Consider the following 17,210-nt stretch of genomic DNA (forward strand, 5'->3'; position numbering starts at 1 on the left):
TCAGGTTGGTGCACTAAGGTGCACAGTAGCGCCACTCTTCCCTGGGTGGAGGAAGAGAACAGACGGAGGGCTAACTCAGGAGATAAGGCAAGGGTGGAGGTCCCGGCATCTTCACCTTCGGAAGTATCCCGGGAAGTTGGGCGAGCTAGGGCTCCTCCTAGTGTTAGGGACAGGGAAGGAGCCTCTGGTCCTGGGTCACCCAACAGCTGTGTCATGACATGTACTTCAGTAACCATAGAAATATCTGACTAAAATATCTGAAAACACTGAAAAAGCAAACTTTGTGTTTACCAAAATTTGTGTCAGTCTCATAACTTTTGGCCACAACTGTAATGCATGTGAAGCTTTTGTTATATGTGAAAGAAAGCAACAAAGTTCTTACATTCTAGTAGCTTGTAATATTCATTCCTCAAAGACTCTTCATAAATGCAGCTTGGTGGCTCAGTGGTTAACACTGGTGTCCTGTGTTCAAATCCAAACAAGGACAACATCTGTAAGGAGTTTGTATGTTCTCCCCGTGTTTGTGTGGATTTCCTCTGGACACTCCTGTTTCCTCCCACACTCCAAAGACATACTGATAGGGATAGTGAGCCCCAATGGTGACAGTGATGATAATGTCGGTAAAGAAATTAATGGCTCTATATAAGTGAGTAAAATAAATAAATGAAAAATAATACTAAGACCTTCTCACTAAAAATCCACCTAGTGTAAAAATTACCAATGAAATGTAAAGATGCAGCAGTGTCTCTCCCTCAGTGTCTGTATGAGAATGTGTGCTGTGAGAGGGGAGGAAGAGCTGCAGAAGACATCTGATTCGTTCAGGCCACACAGATCAGCTCTATCTCACTAGGGAGTTAGTTAGAGCTCACCTACTCAGCAAGCAGTAACTGGAGGAATTAACTAAAGGAATTTTGAAGGGAGGAAAATATCCAAAATATTCAAGTTACCTCCAACTAACGCCGCTCTGCATCTAATACACTTATGTACCTGCCTGAGTTGCATTTTTTTCATGGGTTTTCTAGGACTTTAGCACTGATGTCTCACAAATCAGCAAAATGAAAGAACTGTGAATAAAACAAAGGTTGCAGTCACACATCCATATGAGTGTTACCAATCCTTGAGAAACGGGCTGATTTGTTCTCAGCTTCCCTCCTAGTTGCATCTGGGGTTTTTGTTTTAATGTTTTTTTGTCGGAAGCAGTAAACTAAGGGATTGGCATCTATCATTGACCCTTAAATTAATCATTTAAAAATGGATAGAACTCTAGAGTAAAAAGTATGTCTTCTGTGTATCACCCGTTTTATACGGATCCCAGTTGACTTTAATGGCCAAGTCTGATCTGCAAAATCAGCTCAGAACAGGAAATACTCTGAGTCTCACGGATCTGTGACTTTAACCCCTTCAGAGATACAACGTACAGTTACGTCATATTTCGTGTTCCCTGCCCCTGATGTGCGCTCTTACGCCGAGCCATATCTTTCCTGGCAGATGATGACTGATTTATTCAGCCATTATCTGCCTTTAACAGCCGTGGGTGGAGCTGAGCTGTTAACCTGTTAAATGCCGCTGTCAATCTCTGATTCTTATGGTTTGTCCTAATAAAGAAGTATATAACTTCGTTGACAATTACCTGCATTTTTGCACTGTTTTATTGCTTATTACCCACTATTTTAACCTACTTCTCTCCAGCTTCAGAATCTCTGACAGTGGCATTTAACAAGTGCCGGCAGGGTGACACGTCATTCCCTGTACCCATCGGCGCGCCAGTGACATGATCACAGGGTGCTGATGGGTAGCCATGACAGCCAAGGGTCTGCTGATGACCTCCGTGCCTGTCATTACAATCCTCCTGTGAAAGCCAACCTGTAGTTGGTGTTGATAGGAGACTGTGATTTTTGCTATACATAACAAATACAGTAAAAAGTTTTTAAAAAAATACAAAAAGAGAAAATAAGCACCTTTGGCCCATTAAAAATAAAACAATTAAAAATATAAAAATACATATATTTGGTATCACTACGCTCATTAAAGTCCGATCTGGCAAAATATAAAAAATTAAAGCGATCGTTAAACAGCACAATGCGAAAAACAAAATCGAAAAGGCCAGAATTACATTTTTTTGGCCATCACAACAGTGCAAAAAAATGCAATAACAAGCGATCAAAACATCATATCCACCACAAGATGGTATTATTAAAGGCGTCTGCTCAGGGCGTAAAAAATAAGCCATCACCCAGTCCAAGATCCCGAAAATTTAAAACATTATCAAAATTGAAAGCAAAGTGGATATTTTTTCTGAATTTTCTGAAAAAAATAAAAAAAATGACATGTCTAGTATCTGGGCAATAGCACTGACCTGGAGAATCATATTAACAGGTCAGTTTTACCGTAGTGAAAATGGTAAATTAAAAAAACAAAAAACAATTGTGGAAATGTATTTTTTTTGCAATTTCAACACACTTGGAATTTTTTTCCTGTTTTACTTTTGAATGGTGTAATTCAAAAGTACAACTCGACCTAGAAAAATACAAACCCTCATACAGCTGTGTGGACAGAAAAATAAAAAAAAAATGATGTCTCTTGGATGAGGAGGAGGAAAAAACATATGCAAAAAAATGGAAGATATCCTGGTCATAAAGTGGTTAACAGATGTGTGAATATATCCATTCAACTCTATGGGTCAGAGTCCTGTCCAACAAAAAATTGGACAGCACTTGGATGTGTTACACAGATGCGTGAATGTAGCCAAAGCTGCAGTACCAGGCACGGACACAACCAATATGTGGCACTATGCTGGAATCCTTTATTCTGGTGATCTACGGGGTTTCTAGGAGAAGGACTGCCGTAACCAAAAATGAATGAATGAGTGGAATAGTTTAAAGAAATGAGGAATAATCTGAGACGGACCCCACACATTTGTAGAGAAGGTGACGGTTGTGACTTAGACAAGCATGGCTCCTTATTTCCTTAGTCATAGAACAATACAATTTTAACAAAACACTGTTCTGCCATAACGGCATCTTCTGTGATATTAATGCTCCTGATTATCATCTTTATAATGTCAGACCGATAGTTAAAAGCAGAGAGTGGATTGAGAAGAAGGCTTGAATCATGGAAAGGTTATAGAAAAGTGAGAGATATAAATTCTGGGCGGCAGCCGGGAAGATTTTGTGTCTACATGACCCAAGAGCAAATAGATTGTGCCCTTCCTCAATGTTATTGATCAATCTGCTGCCGATTGTTAACATGTCCTCCATGATGTATTTTACCCATGGCTATAGAGAAGCCTCCGCTTCTGTTACCTTCAACCTTGCGTACCCTGTCAATCCCCCAGGACTATGTATTGAACGTCCATCTTTTTAGCTAATACATCATCCCCCTTTGCATTTCCAGTATAACATATCAATTAGCCTATAGTCATTACGTTGTTCGCAATATGCAACCGGCGCTTTCCAGCTGCAGGCGATGAGGGGTTAATGCAATGAAACAGTTTATCATAATAGCAGATATTTTTGTATTATTTAAATGACGATTATCTAAAGAAATAGAATAAAATTTCAACTCAGTTTACAAAAGAGAATAGTTTTATCCATTGGACTTAAAAGAATTAGAACAATTTTACAAATGAGCCCGGTGGTATGGCTGTATAGGTCGTAACGCAATGACAAAAATGATACCTGTCTTGTAGCAATCCGATGAGCCAGCGCTGAGGAATCAAGCTTTGAAGTTACATGCAAATTAGACTGGAAGTGCCCTGGAGATGTGTAGCACTCGGAATGCATGGCCACGCCCCCAAATAAATTCCTACCTAATTTGCATGTATCTTCTAGACATGATTTCTCATCACTGGCACATCGTACTACTACAAGACAGGTATCATTTTTATTGTTGTATTACGACCTATAAAGTCAAAACAGTTATTTCAGAGGTAAAAAGCCCTGATGAATTCCCTTTAAATAATGTAACAATGGTTTCTAGGGGAGGAACTACAGAACCTCACATCCTGGAAACAACAATGTGCCTGACCCTGGAAAGCCTGTAAAACTAAGATTAGTTTGGGTTCTTTTATGATTTGATGTTCTTTTATCTCCCCGAAAATGGAGCCCCAGTGCACGTGCTCAACCACCACTCCATTCATTCCCTATTGGGCTGCTGAACACTGTGCTCAACTTTTTCTAGCAGCCCCATAGGAAATGAACAGAGCGGTGGTCGGGCATCCGACCTGCCAAATCATTTTGTAACAGGAACAAATGTGCCTCGTTGTAAAAATTCCCCTTCTACCAATCAGTGTGTGTCCCGGCTGTCGAAGCCCCATCAATCAATGAGTGATCACCCTTCCTGCAGATATGGGACAATTTGTTTTCACTGGAAAATCTCTTTACGCCTTGGACCCAAGAACATCCTAAAATGACCACTTTGGGGCATTGTTTTTGTTAAACCACATCCCTTTTACAGTTCAGTTTCCAAGATTGTCTTATCAAAAGTAGGATTACTGACATGCGCATTAACCCGTTTAAGGACGAAGTGATTTTTAGTTTTTGCGCATCCATTTTATTATGTGATGTACTGGAAAGCGGATTGTTTTTAAATGCGACGGAATAGCAAAAAAAAAAGCATAATTCCACAATTTTTTTAAAAATATACAGCGTTCATTTTACAGTAAAAAGGCAATATGATACCCCAGATCAGTACAATTATGGAAATAACAAACATCTATAGTTTTTGTTTTATTTAAGTTGTGGAAACAAATTCAGAAATTTGTAAAGAAAAAAATATTTCACTTCTGACGCCATTTTCCGAGAACTGTAACATTTTCCATTTTCGGGATCTGGTGCTGGTGATGTAACGCCCCGAGTCTTTGTTATAGTTGACATCGTTTTGGGGTAGATACGATGTTTTGAGCGCCTTCTATTACATTTTATTTTGCGTTGTTCCACTGGCCAAAAAAAACACAATTCTGGTGTTTTTTCTCTCGTTACACCATTTTCCAGTCTAGTTAATTTAATTGACATTATGATCGGACTTTCACAGACTCAGCAATATCATTTTTTTTTAATTATTACTATTATTTTTTAATAGGGGTAAATGAGGGTGATTTAAGCGTTTACATTTTTTAAACATTTTTTTTACTTTCCAATGTATTTGTTAGTCCCCTTAGGGGACTTAAACTTGCAATCATCCAATTGCTTCTACTATACAGTGGAAACAGAAAGTATTCAGACCCCTTTAAATTTTTCACTCTTTGTTTCATTGCAGCCATTTAGTAAATTCAAAAAAGTTCATTTTTTTCTTATTAATGTACACTCTGCACCATATCTGGACTGGAAAAAAACAGAAATGTAGAAATTTTTGCAAATTTATTAAAAAAGAAAAACGGAACTATTACATGGTCAAGTATTCAGACCCTTTGCTCAGTAGTGAGTAGAAGCACCTTTTGAGCTTTTTTCACCCCTGGATTTGGGGATCCTCTGCCATTCTTCCTTGCAGATCCTCTCCAGTTCCATCATGTTGGATGGTGAACGTTGGTGGACAGCCATTTTCAGGTCTTTACAGAGATGCCCAATTGGGTTCAGGTCAGGGCTCTGGCAAGAATGGTCACAGAGTTGTTCTGAAGCCACTCCTTTGCTATTTTAGCTGTGTACTTAGGGTCATTGACTTGTCGGAGGTGAACCTTCAGCCAAGTCTGAGGTCCAGACAGAGGTGCATCTAGGGTTTCTGGCACCCGGGGCAAAAATTCATTTTGGTGCCCCCTCCCCCCCACCAAGGACATATGCGATTTGCACTTAGTCATGTACCGACGAGCTGCTCCCCCTAATGCTCTCAATGATCAGTGAAAAACTGAGAGAATCAGGAAGAGAAGCTCATTGTCACAGAACCACAAGTATGAAAGTCGCATATGAGTGAAGTGTCCATGTGACGACTACTGGAACCTGCAGAGCTGAATCCTGACTTTGCAGACTTCTGAATTCTCACAACTCATGCACTGCACACTTTTAGGATTCTCCCTGGCCGGTGGACGGTCATGTCAGCACAAGCATGTGATTTGTATACCTCTGGCCACATTCCGACTAGACGTGCCCGGCCTCACTCAGTTCATTTTCATTGAGTGAGGCCACACATGTCTAGTCAGCATGTGACCCCACGTGTGTAAAATCGCCAGCACGAGAGAATCCTGACAGCGTGCAAGGTGCACTGTGAGAAGTCAGAAGTCTGCAGTCACAAAGAATAACTGCAGACTCATTACAAACCTGGACATCCCCTTTAAAGCTCCAAACATAAATAAAAACATGAGAGTTAGTTAGCATCACACATAACATTTACATCGAGGTACCTTATAGATGATGTCGTCTCTGGAGTCATTCTCCTTCTTTTCTTCATCTTGTCCACATCCCATGATGCGTTTTCTCATCCACAGCTCGTCTCTGCAGACTTCCATCTTCTCCGCTCTTTTGCCGAAAATGTCCACATGATACCCTTAAAGATACAAGTGTCATTATAATGCTCCTGAATAAAAAATTGCCCCTCACTATATTGTCTGCATAAAATATGACCCCCACACTGTCCCTCTCATGGTACATGCTCTTCACACTGACCTCTCCTTTCCATACCGGCCACCTCTTCACGCTGTCCTCTCACACTGTGTCCCGCCTATAGGGCCCAGTATTTATACTGTACTCTATCATCACACTCCCCCTCCTTGGTATACTGTCCCCTCCTGGCTGTGCCCTTACACTGTCCCTCCATGCTACACCCCCACTATTCAGTTTCTATTCTGTGCCCACTCACTTTTGTCCCCCCATACTGTCTCCTCACACTATTCCCCTCCCTCCTCATACTGTCTCCTCTCACATCCCCATGTTCACCATACTGTCTCCTCATATATTTACCCCCTCACTTTCTATACTACCTGCTCACCTAACTCCCCATACTGTGTCTGCACACATCCCATCACCCTCACTCCCCGTACTCTGTCCACATACATTTTTCACATTGCTCCTCATACTGTGCCCTCATTCTCCAATATTGTTTCCTTATACATGCCCCCTATTCCCTCATACTGTTTCCTCATACATGCCCCCAATTCCCCAAACTGTTTCCTCAAACATGCCCCCAATTCCCTCATACTGTTTCCTCATACATGCCCCCCATTCCCCCATACTGTTTCCTCATACATGCCCCCCATTCCCCCGTGCTGTTTCCTCATACATGCCCCCAATTCCCCCATACTGTTTCCTCAAACATGCCCCCAATTCCCCCATATTGCTTCCTCATACATGCCCCCCATTCCCCCATACCGTTTTCTCATACATGCCCCCCATTCCCCGTACTGTTTCCTCATACATGCCCCCAATTCCCCCATATTGTTTCCTAAAACATGCCCCCCATTCCCCTGTACTGTTTCCTCATATATGCCCCCCATCTCCCCTTTTGCTCTTCATTTTGTGTCCTCAAATCTCCCCCACACATTAAATCTCCCATCCCCACTCCAAATCTCACCCCACACATAATAAATTCCCCCATCCCCAAATTCTCCCCACACATAATAAATCCCCCTATCCCCACTCAAATTATCCACACACATATTATTGTCCTCTACCCCACCCCATCATTGCTCTCTTCACCACCTCCATCATTGCCTTCTCTGTCACGCCCATCATTGCCCATCTCACCACCTCCAGCATTTCCTCCCCCAATCCGATCATTGTCCTTTCCATCACATCCATCGTTTCCTCCTCCCCCACTATCCCCATCCTTGCCCATTCCACCACTTCTATCATTTCCTCCTCCCCCACCATCCCCATCCTTGCCCATTCCACCACTTCCATCATTTCCTCCTCCACCACCATCCCCATCATTGCTCTCTCCCCGTCAGCCCTATCATTGCCCTCTTCTCCCCCACCATCCCCATCATTGCCCTTTCCCCGTCAGCCCCATCATTGCCCTCTCCTCCCCCTCCATCCCCATCTTTGCCCTCTCCCCGTCAGCTCCATCATTACCCTATCCTCCCCCACCATCCCCATCATTGCCCTCTCCCCGTCAGCCCCATCATTGCCCTCTCCCCGTCAGCCCCATCATTGCCCTCTCCTCCCCCTACACACACACTCCATTTACTTCTCTGCACATTTCCCTGCAGTGCGCCACACACGCGCACACACATGCACACACACACTCCACACACCCCTCTCACCTCTCCTCACGTTCTGCCGCAGCATCTCCATCGACTTCCTCTGACACAGCCGGCCGCTGAATGATGACGTCATCCAACGGCGCATCTGTGTGAGGGGAAGCGTGGGCAGGAAGCAGGAAGACAGATCACTGCAGCTCCGCTGCTATTTTCTCTTGTAGGCAGCGGAGCTGCAGGGATTTTTCCCTGCCCACCGCAGCCACCCTGCAGGGGCACCCCTCCACTTCCGCACATGTTGGGAGCCGGCGCTCTGCAGCTTCTCTGTGCCGGCTGTCAGCTTGACAGTTGGCACAGAGAACAGCTGACTCCCAGGCCGGGGGTGACAGAATGCGGCCGCCGGGGAGACACTGCAGACCGCCAAATTAGGCGGCCCAACTGCGCCCCCCTGCCGGCTGCACCCAGGGCACATGCCCTGACTGCCCCCCCTAGATACACCACTGGTTCCAGAGCACTCTGGAAGAGGTTTTCATCCAGGATATCTCTGGACTTGGCTGCATTCATGTTTCCTTCAAAGGCAACCAGTCGTCCTGTCCCTGCAGCTGAAAAACACCCCTATAGCATGATGCTGCCACCACCATGTTTCACTGTTGGGATTGTATTGGGCAGGTGATGAGCAGTGCCTGTGTTTTCTCCACAAATACTGCTTAGAATTATCACCCAAAAGGTCTATCATTGTCTCATCAGACCAGAGAATCTTATTTCTCATAGTCTGGGAGTCCTTCATGTGTTTTTTAGCAAACTCTATGTGGGCTTTCATATGTCTTACACAGAAGAGAGGCTTCCGTCAGGCCACTCTGCTATAAAGGCCCAACTGGTGGAGGGCTGCCGTGATAGTTGACTTTGTAGAACTTTCTCCTATCTCCCTACTGCATCTCTGGAGCTCTGCCACAGTGATCTTGGGGTTTCTTCTTTACCTCTGTCACCAAGGCTCTTCTCCTACAATTGCTCAGTTTGGCTGGACGGCCAGGTCTAGGAAGACTTCTGATGGTCCCAAACTTCTTCCATTTAAGGATTATGGAGGCCACTGTGTTCTTGGGAACCTTGAGTTCTGCAGAATTTCTTTTGTAACCGTGGCCAGATCTGTGCCTTGCCACAATTCTGACTCTGAGCTCCTTGGACAGATCCTTTTGCAGCGCCCCAGAGTCCTGGTCGTTGCAGTACTGCGGCTCCGCCACTAAGGGGAGCTATGGTACGTCTGATGGCACTGAAGGAGTTCATCTGACCAGGTATCACAGACACCAATACATTTCACAGTCGGGCCTCCAGGGGGAGCTAAGGGTTCTATTCATTAGGCCACTCCTCACATACTGGTAAAACTGGGGGTCAGGCAGGAAGTTAGATTAGAAAGCTGACTGGGTTGGAACCAGGCAACACCTTGTGGCAGAGGGTGTTGTGGGGGAAGATTCGGTAGGGCCCCTGTCAGGGGTGGGATCCTAACAGAGGCCTGGCAACTTGAGAGAATGTCACGGGACCGTGCCTGCTCAGCATAGCGGCGGTGCCCAAGGAAGGATTAGAAGCGAGATGGATTGTGCTGAGTGAGAAACGAGATCAAAGCAAGAAGGAGAATACCAGTGGGAGTCGTGCTGTAAGACCGAGGCAACATCCCACTGAGGCGCACAACCGGCGGCCGGAACACCGAGGAAGTATTTATAAATCTAGCTTCAAGCAATACTTCAAACCAACGGCAGGACAGTCAGTCATAGGCGGGCTGTCTCACCTAAATCACCTACGAAGACATAGGGGGCAACCTGTGGAGAGGGGCGACTCTAGGGTCCCGGAAGAGCTCCGAGCCTACCCGTCATACGGGTGCCGTCCTAACCGTAACATCAGGGAGGGACGGAAGATTAGCAGAACATCATCTAATCGAGTTGTGAGGGAACTTAAGAAACAGACACAACAGTTGTGGGGACTTTCCGTAAGCACAGCAGGGAAGGACCACAACACATAGCGCTAGCAGGAAGGCACAGATTTCCACCTGCTAAGAGAACTCTGGAGGTGCCATTGGACCGGCCGGACTTGCGCAGCCTGGTTATCCGGATTCCGGACTGAGGACCCAGAGATCTTCAGTAAAGAGGTAAAGAGACTGCAACCTGGTGTCCTCGTTATTTACTGCGACCGGCACTTCACAACTACATCATCATTCACCACTCTGTCACCGGACGTCTCCCACTGACTGGCAGGGCCACGGACCGGGCCTAGCCACCGTGACCACATACCACCAGAACAGAGACTCTGAGGCCCGGCACCGGGTACCCCTCGGCCCTGCGGCAGTGGGGGCGCTCCACTTTGACTTCATGATTCTCATTTGGTCTGACATGCACTGTGAGCTGTGAGGTCTTATATAGACAAGTGTGTGCCTTTCCAAATCAAGTCCTATCAGTTAAATTAAACACAGCTGGACTCCAATGAAGGAGCAGAACCATCTCAAGGAGGATCACAAGGAAATGGACAGCATGTGACTTAAATATGAGCGTCTGAATACTTATGACCATGTGATATTTCAGTTTTTCTTTTTTAATAAATTTGCAAAAATGTCTACATTTCTGTTTTTTTCAGTCAAGATGGGGTGCAGAGTGTACATTAATGTGAAAAAATGAACTTTTTTGAATTTAGCAAATGGCTGCAATGAATCAAAGAGTGAAAAATGTAAAGGGGTCTGAATACTTTCCGTACCGACTGTAAATAAGAGTGCCACAGTATTGCTGTACATAGCAAAAATCACGGTCTCGTATGAACACTGGCAGATGTTAGAAGCAGATAATGGCCGATTGCAGCCATCATCCGCTCCATTTGTGGCTGTTAGAGGCACATGATGGCTGATTACAGCCATCATTGCTCCATTTGTGGCTGTTAGAGGCAGATGATGACTGATACCAGCCATCATCCTCTCCATTTGTGGCTGTTAGAGGCACATGATGGCTGATTACAGTCATCATCTGCTCCATTTGTGGCTGTTAGAGGCAGATGATGACTGATTACAGCCATCATCTGCTCCATTTGCGGCTGTTAGAGACAGATGATGGCTGATTACTGCCATCATCTGCCGGAAAAGAGGCAGGCTTGGCTTGCGAGCCTGCATAAGACATAACTGTACATCGTATGTAATTAAGGGATTAAGGAGCTTTTATTTCTATCATTTGTAAGGTTCTTTGTGGTTCTTACAGTTCTGCCTGGCAGCCGATCTCCCAAATAAGGACTGACCTCAGACTCGGCCGCAAATCACCCGCAGATCTAATAGCCTGGCAGGAGCAGACAGTCAGTGGTCCTTAATGAACAGACATAGCCCCAGGGATAAGGCGACTCTGAAAAATGATGAAGAATGCCCTTTTCAAGCTCTCGGCTCCAGTACAAGAAACAGCAAGAAACATGTTTATTGATTGGAGCAATTATGATATCAATATAAAATTGCAGCTGTTGAAATAAAGACAAGAGGGATGTCAGCGGGCACGCCAATCTTCTGCTGGGTACACACTGGTGTCTCCACAGTCAGACGGGAATTTTTGATATATGATACAATGTTAGTTTCTGAGCTATTATAGCAGTGTAATAGGCAATAAATTCAGATTTTATGGTTTTATGGGAGCTGCGCTGTAGCCGCACACCGCTGATTTATCCAAGTGTTCATTTGATTGAGACAAAGGTAAAATATGAATAAAACCCTGCCTTTATTAACCCGCCAGTGCCAGGCTGATTGCAGAAACGCTGGTGCCATCTGGTGTTCATATGAACAGTTTTTCTATTGTTTTCCCCATTGATGGAGGAGTCACATAATCTGAGATTTGCAGCGAGCTGTGAACATTTCATGCATCCGCCAAATTGGTTTTAGTTTATCTGCAGGGAAATCAATTACTGTATTCTGACCGGGGAGCTACAAGCTGCAGGATGAAGGCAGAACCGCTGTGCGATTTGTGATTCATTTCTGCAAAATGTACATGCAGCAATCCTAAAATATAGGACGGACCGACGCAATTCTCACTCGGTGCATCAGAGCTGGGTGCGGATGTGGCTGCAAACACTTTAGGGTTAGTGAAGAATTCATGCAGCAACATTTCTAGAGGAAAAATTATTTTAAAAACAACTATTTATTAGGAAAAATGTAAAAAAATCCAAGGTATTAAAAACGGTGCTCAATGCAGCTACCGTAGGTATGCTTGCCCTGATGTGTTTCGAACTAGAAGTTCTTATTCATAGTATAGCCATGAAGAAGAATGGCAATGGCAATAGTATGGCATATATTGGCACATACACTGCTCAAAAAAATAAAGGGAACACTAAAATCCCACAGCCTAGATATCACTGAATGAAATATTCCAGTTGTAAATCTTTATTCATTATATAGTGGTATGCGTTGAGAACAGTAAAACCTAAAAATGATCAACGTAAATCACAACTAATATCCCACGTCACTGCTGTGCTGTGCTTTCACTGCCATGCCCTTGTCCAAGATGGTCCCCACCATCTTGGACAAGGGCATGGCAGTGATTGGCTTGCTGTCTGCGGCGTCACAGGGGCTATAAAGGGGCGTGCACGCCGACCGCCATCTTACTTCTGCCGATCTGAGCATAGGGAGAGGATGCTGCAGCTTCGTCAGAAGCAGGGACAGAGTTAGGAAGGGAATATTAACCCCCAAACCGCTTGTGCTGGAGCGATTTTCACTGTCCCACACCACCTTTTTGTGCAGGGACAGTGGAGGTCGTATTTTAGTGCAGCAGCTGCATAGCTGTGTGCACGGTGCTGTGCAAACCAACTGCTTTTTTCAAAGCAAAAATCCTGTTGCTCCTTTCTGCACAGTTACCTGTCTTGTTTATTTGTCCACACTTTTTTGTTCTGAAGTCCTTTTTATTGCTGCCATACTTGTCCTGAGATCATTGTAGGGACTAGGGAGTGTGTTATTGCAGTAATTTTTTTTTTTAATAATAATTACAGCCACTTTCTGCCACGTTCATAGTGTTGTGTTATACCACTGGGCCAGAGTTGTGGTTCAGTGTCTCCCCCCAAAAGTGAGATAGTATTTCTCACACAGTGTATATTCAGCTGTACGGCTAGTGTGTCATATATCAGGCAGCCACTTTCTGCCACGTTCATAGTGTTGTGTTATACCACAGGGCCAGAGTTGTGGTTCAGTGTCTCCCCCCAAAAATGGAGATTCAAATTCTCACACAGTGTATATTCAGCTGTTCTGCTAGTGCGTGGTATATCAGCATACCTCCCAACTTTTGAAGATGGGAAAGAGGGAGAAAGAGGGGCAAATTTTAGGCCACGCCTCTGACCACACCCATTCATAATTAGTCACACCCATATCCACGTCCCAACCACACCCATTTAGCACTGCCGATCACACTGTTTCATATACAATAGTTATAAACAAAAAAATATGGCCACACAGTGCTCCATACTGTATAATGACCACACATGATGCCCCATACTGTATAATGGCCACACATGACGCTCCATACTGTATAATGAACACACATGACGCTCCATACTGTATAATGACCGCATGCATACTGTATAATGGCCGCACATGATGCTCCATACTGTATAATGAACGCACATGATGCTCCATACTGTATAATGGCCACACATGATGCTCCATACTGTATAATGACCGCACATGATGCTCCATACTGTATAATGACCGCATGCATACTGTATAATGGCCGCACATGATGCTCCATACTGTATAATGAACGCACATGATGCTCCATACTGTATAATGACCGCACATGATGATCCATATTGTATAATGACCGCACATGATGCTCCATACTGTATACTGGCTGCACATGATGCTCCATACTGTATAATGACTGCACATGATGCTCCATATTGTATAATGACCGCACATGATGCTCCATACTGTATAATGACCGCACATGATGATCGATATTGTATAATGACCGCACATGATGCTCCATACTGTATACTGGCTGCACATGATGCTCCATACTGTATAATGACTGCACATGATGCTCCATACTGTATAATGACTGCACATGATGCTCCATACTGTATAATGACCGCACATGATGCTCCATATTGTATAATGACCGCACATGATGCTCCATACTGTATACTGGCTGCACATGATGCTCCATATTGTATAATGACCGCACATGATGCTCCATACTGTATAATGACCGCACATAATGCTCCATACTGTATAATGACCGCACATAATGCTCCATACTGTATGCTGGCTGCACATGATGCTTCATACTGTATAATGACTGCACATGATGCTGCATACTGTATGACTGCACATGATGCTCCATACTGTATAATGACTGCACATGATGCTCCATACTGTATAATGACCGCACATGATGCGCTATACTGTATAATGACCGCACATAATGCTCCATACTGTATGCTGGCTGCACATGATGCTGCATACTGTATAATGACCGCACATGATGCTCCATACTGTATAATGGCCACAGTTCTCCATACTGTATAATGACATACAGGCACGCAGCTCACACACACGCTCACACACACAGCTCACACACGCACGCAGCTCACACACATGCAGCATCACACACACAGTATCACACATACACACGCAGCATCACAAACGCAGCTCACAAACACATGCAGCTTTGACACAAATGCATCACACACGCAGCCATCACACACACACACAGCCATCACACACACACGCAGTCATCACACACACACACGCCGCCATCACACACACACACACAGCCATCACACACACACGCAGTCATCACACACACACGCAGTCATCACACACACACGCAGTCATCACACACACGCAGCCATCACACACACACACGCAGCCATCACACACACACGCAGCCATCACACACACATGCAGCCATCACACACACACACGCAGCCATCACACACACACGCAGCCATCACACACACATGCAGCCATCACACACACACGCAGCCATCACACACACGCAGCCATCACACACACGCAGCCATCACACACACACACCCAGTCATCACACACACACACACCCAGCCATCACACACACACACACAGCCATCACACACACACACACAGCCATCACACACACACACAGCCATCACACACACCAGATACCTCATACACACATGACACACACACAAATGCAGCATCACACACACACAATGACACACACATGCAGCATCAGACACACACAATGACACACAGATGCAGCATCAGACACACACACACATCACACACACACACACACATCTCACACACACACATCTCACACACACACATCACACACACATCACACACACACATCACACACACACATCACACACACACAATCTCCTCTGTGGTGCAGGGGCGGCTGATCTGTCCATGTGCAGCTCTTCAGTTTCTCCGGCTGCTCACAGCTCTGCACTGTCCCGGCACCTCCCCCGTCTCTCCTTCTCTGCCGGGATAGCAGATAAGAGCAGGAGAAGCCAGAGCTCCGTGCACACACAGGAGGGAGGTGAGTCACTGACCTCTCATCTTGATCGCTGCTGGCTCTCTGCCTCAGCATGGCAGCGCAGCGCAGCGCCGCACACACAGGGGGCGGGGGGGGGATCGGTCGGGAGGAGACCCAGCATGTATAAGAAAAAAAAAACAGCCACAAACCTAAGCTACTCAGGTGCCGCCCCCTGCATTGTCCCCGCCCCAGGCACGTAGTGCGGGACATTAGTGTCCCGCCCGGGATCCCGGGGCTGGCTGTCAAAATCAGGACAGTCCCGCGGGATCCGGGACGGTTGGGAGGTATGTATCAGGCAGACACTTTCTTCCACGTTCATAGTGTTGTGTTATACCACAGGGCCAGAGTTGGGGTTCTGTGTCTCCCCCCAAAAGCAAGTCATCTTTCAGGCAAGCTACGTGTCAGCAGGGGAAGGTGGGGCAAAAGAATGTGAAATCCATGACCGCGTATGCCGAGTACGGTCTTTTTCTTCATGTATAACCTAAACCAAAAAACCTGCCCCACTGTCCCAAACCCCACCTTAAATAAAAACATAACTAATTATATTCCTTTGGATATTTTGGCCACAGCGGCCAACTTTTATTAACAAAAAATAACATAAACATTAATACAACAATATATATAAATTCGAGGGGAGGGTTCTTGGAGCTAAAAGATCTGGCAAAACCCCACAAAAGAAGAACGACCACCATATTACCCTCAGCTGTGAAAACCAGCTCGAGGGCACCGTACATCCCGTTCCGGGAAGAGAAAAAACCACCAACAGCTCCCAGGGTAAAACCCCGTCCAGAGCCCATACCAAAAAGCCAGATCAAACCCCACAACATTTTAAATTGCCTGTAATTATGTTCCAATTCCTTCCCCCAACCAATCAGCGTCAACTCCAAGAACCCCCACCCCCCCACCACACAGCCACTGTGACAATAAACAAATCAAATTTACAGAGAAATACCCAAAATTCCTCCTCAAACGCATAGAAAGTGTACGTCCAAAACCTCCCTAATTTTTTTTTTTTTTTATGTATAACTTACATTAGTCCATGAGCCGGGCCAGATATCGGTACCACCCGGAGTGACTAATTTTCTTTGGTATTTTTAGGTAGATGCATGTCTGTAGTTTATTTTTTGATATGATAGCCCTTACATATACGTAGCTTATTAACCCCTTCAGCCCTAGGCCTATTTGTACCCAAGTGCCTAAGCCAATCTGACCTGTGCCACTTCATGGGCTAATAACTTTGGAACGCTTTCACCTATCCAAGCCATTCTGAGATTGTTTTCTCGTGACATATTGTACTTCACGTCAGTGCTAAATGGGAGTCAATATATTTTACCTTTCTATATAAAAAAATGCTAAATATTCGGAAATTTTGGAAAAATCGGCAATTTTTTAACTTTGAAATTCTCTGCTTTTTACAAAAATACTGATACCCCCCATAATAGTTATTAATTTACACTCCCCACATGTTTACTTCATATTGGCATCATTTTGAAAATGAAACCTTATTGTTTTACGACGTAATAGGGCTTATAGTTTTATGCGCAATTTTTCACATTTACAGCAAAACC

Source organism: Ranitomeya variabilis, chromosome 3 (assembly GCF_051348905.1).
Source record: "Ranitomeya variabilis isolate aRanVar5 chromosome 3, aRanVar5.hap1, whole genome shotgun sequence".
NCBI lineage: Eukaryota > Metazoa > Chordata > Amphibia > Anura > Dendrobatidae > Ranitomeya > Ranitomeya variabilis.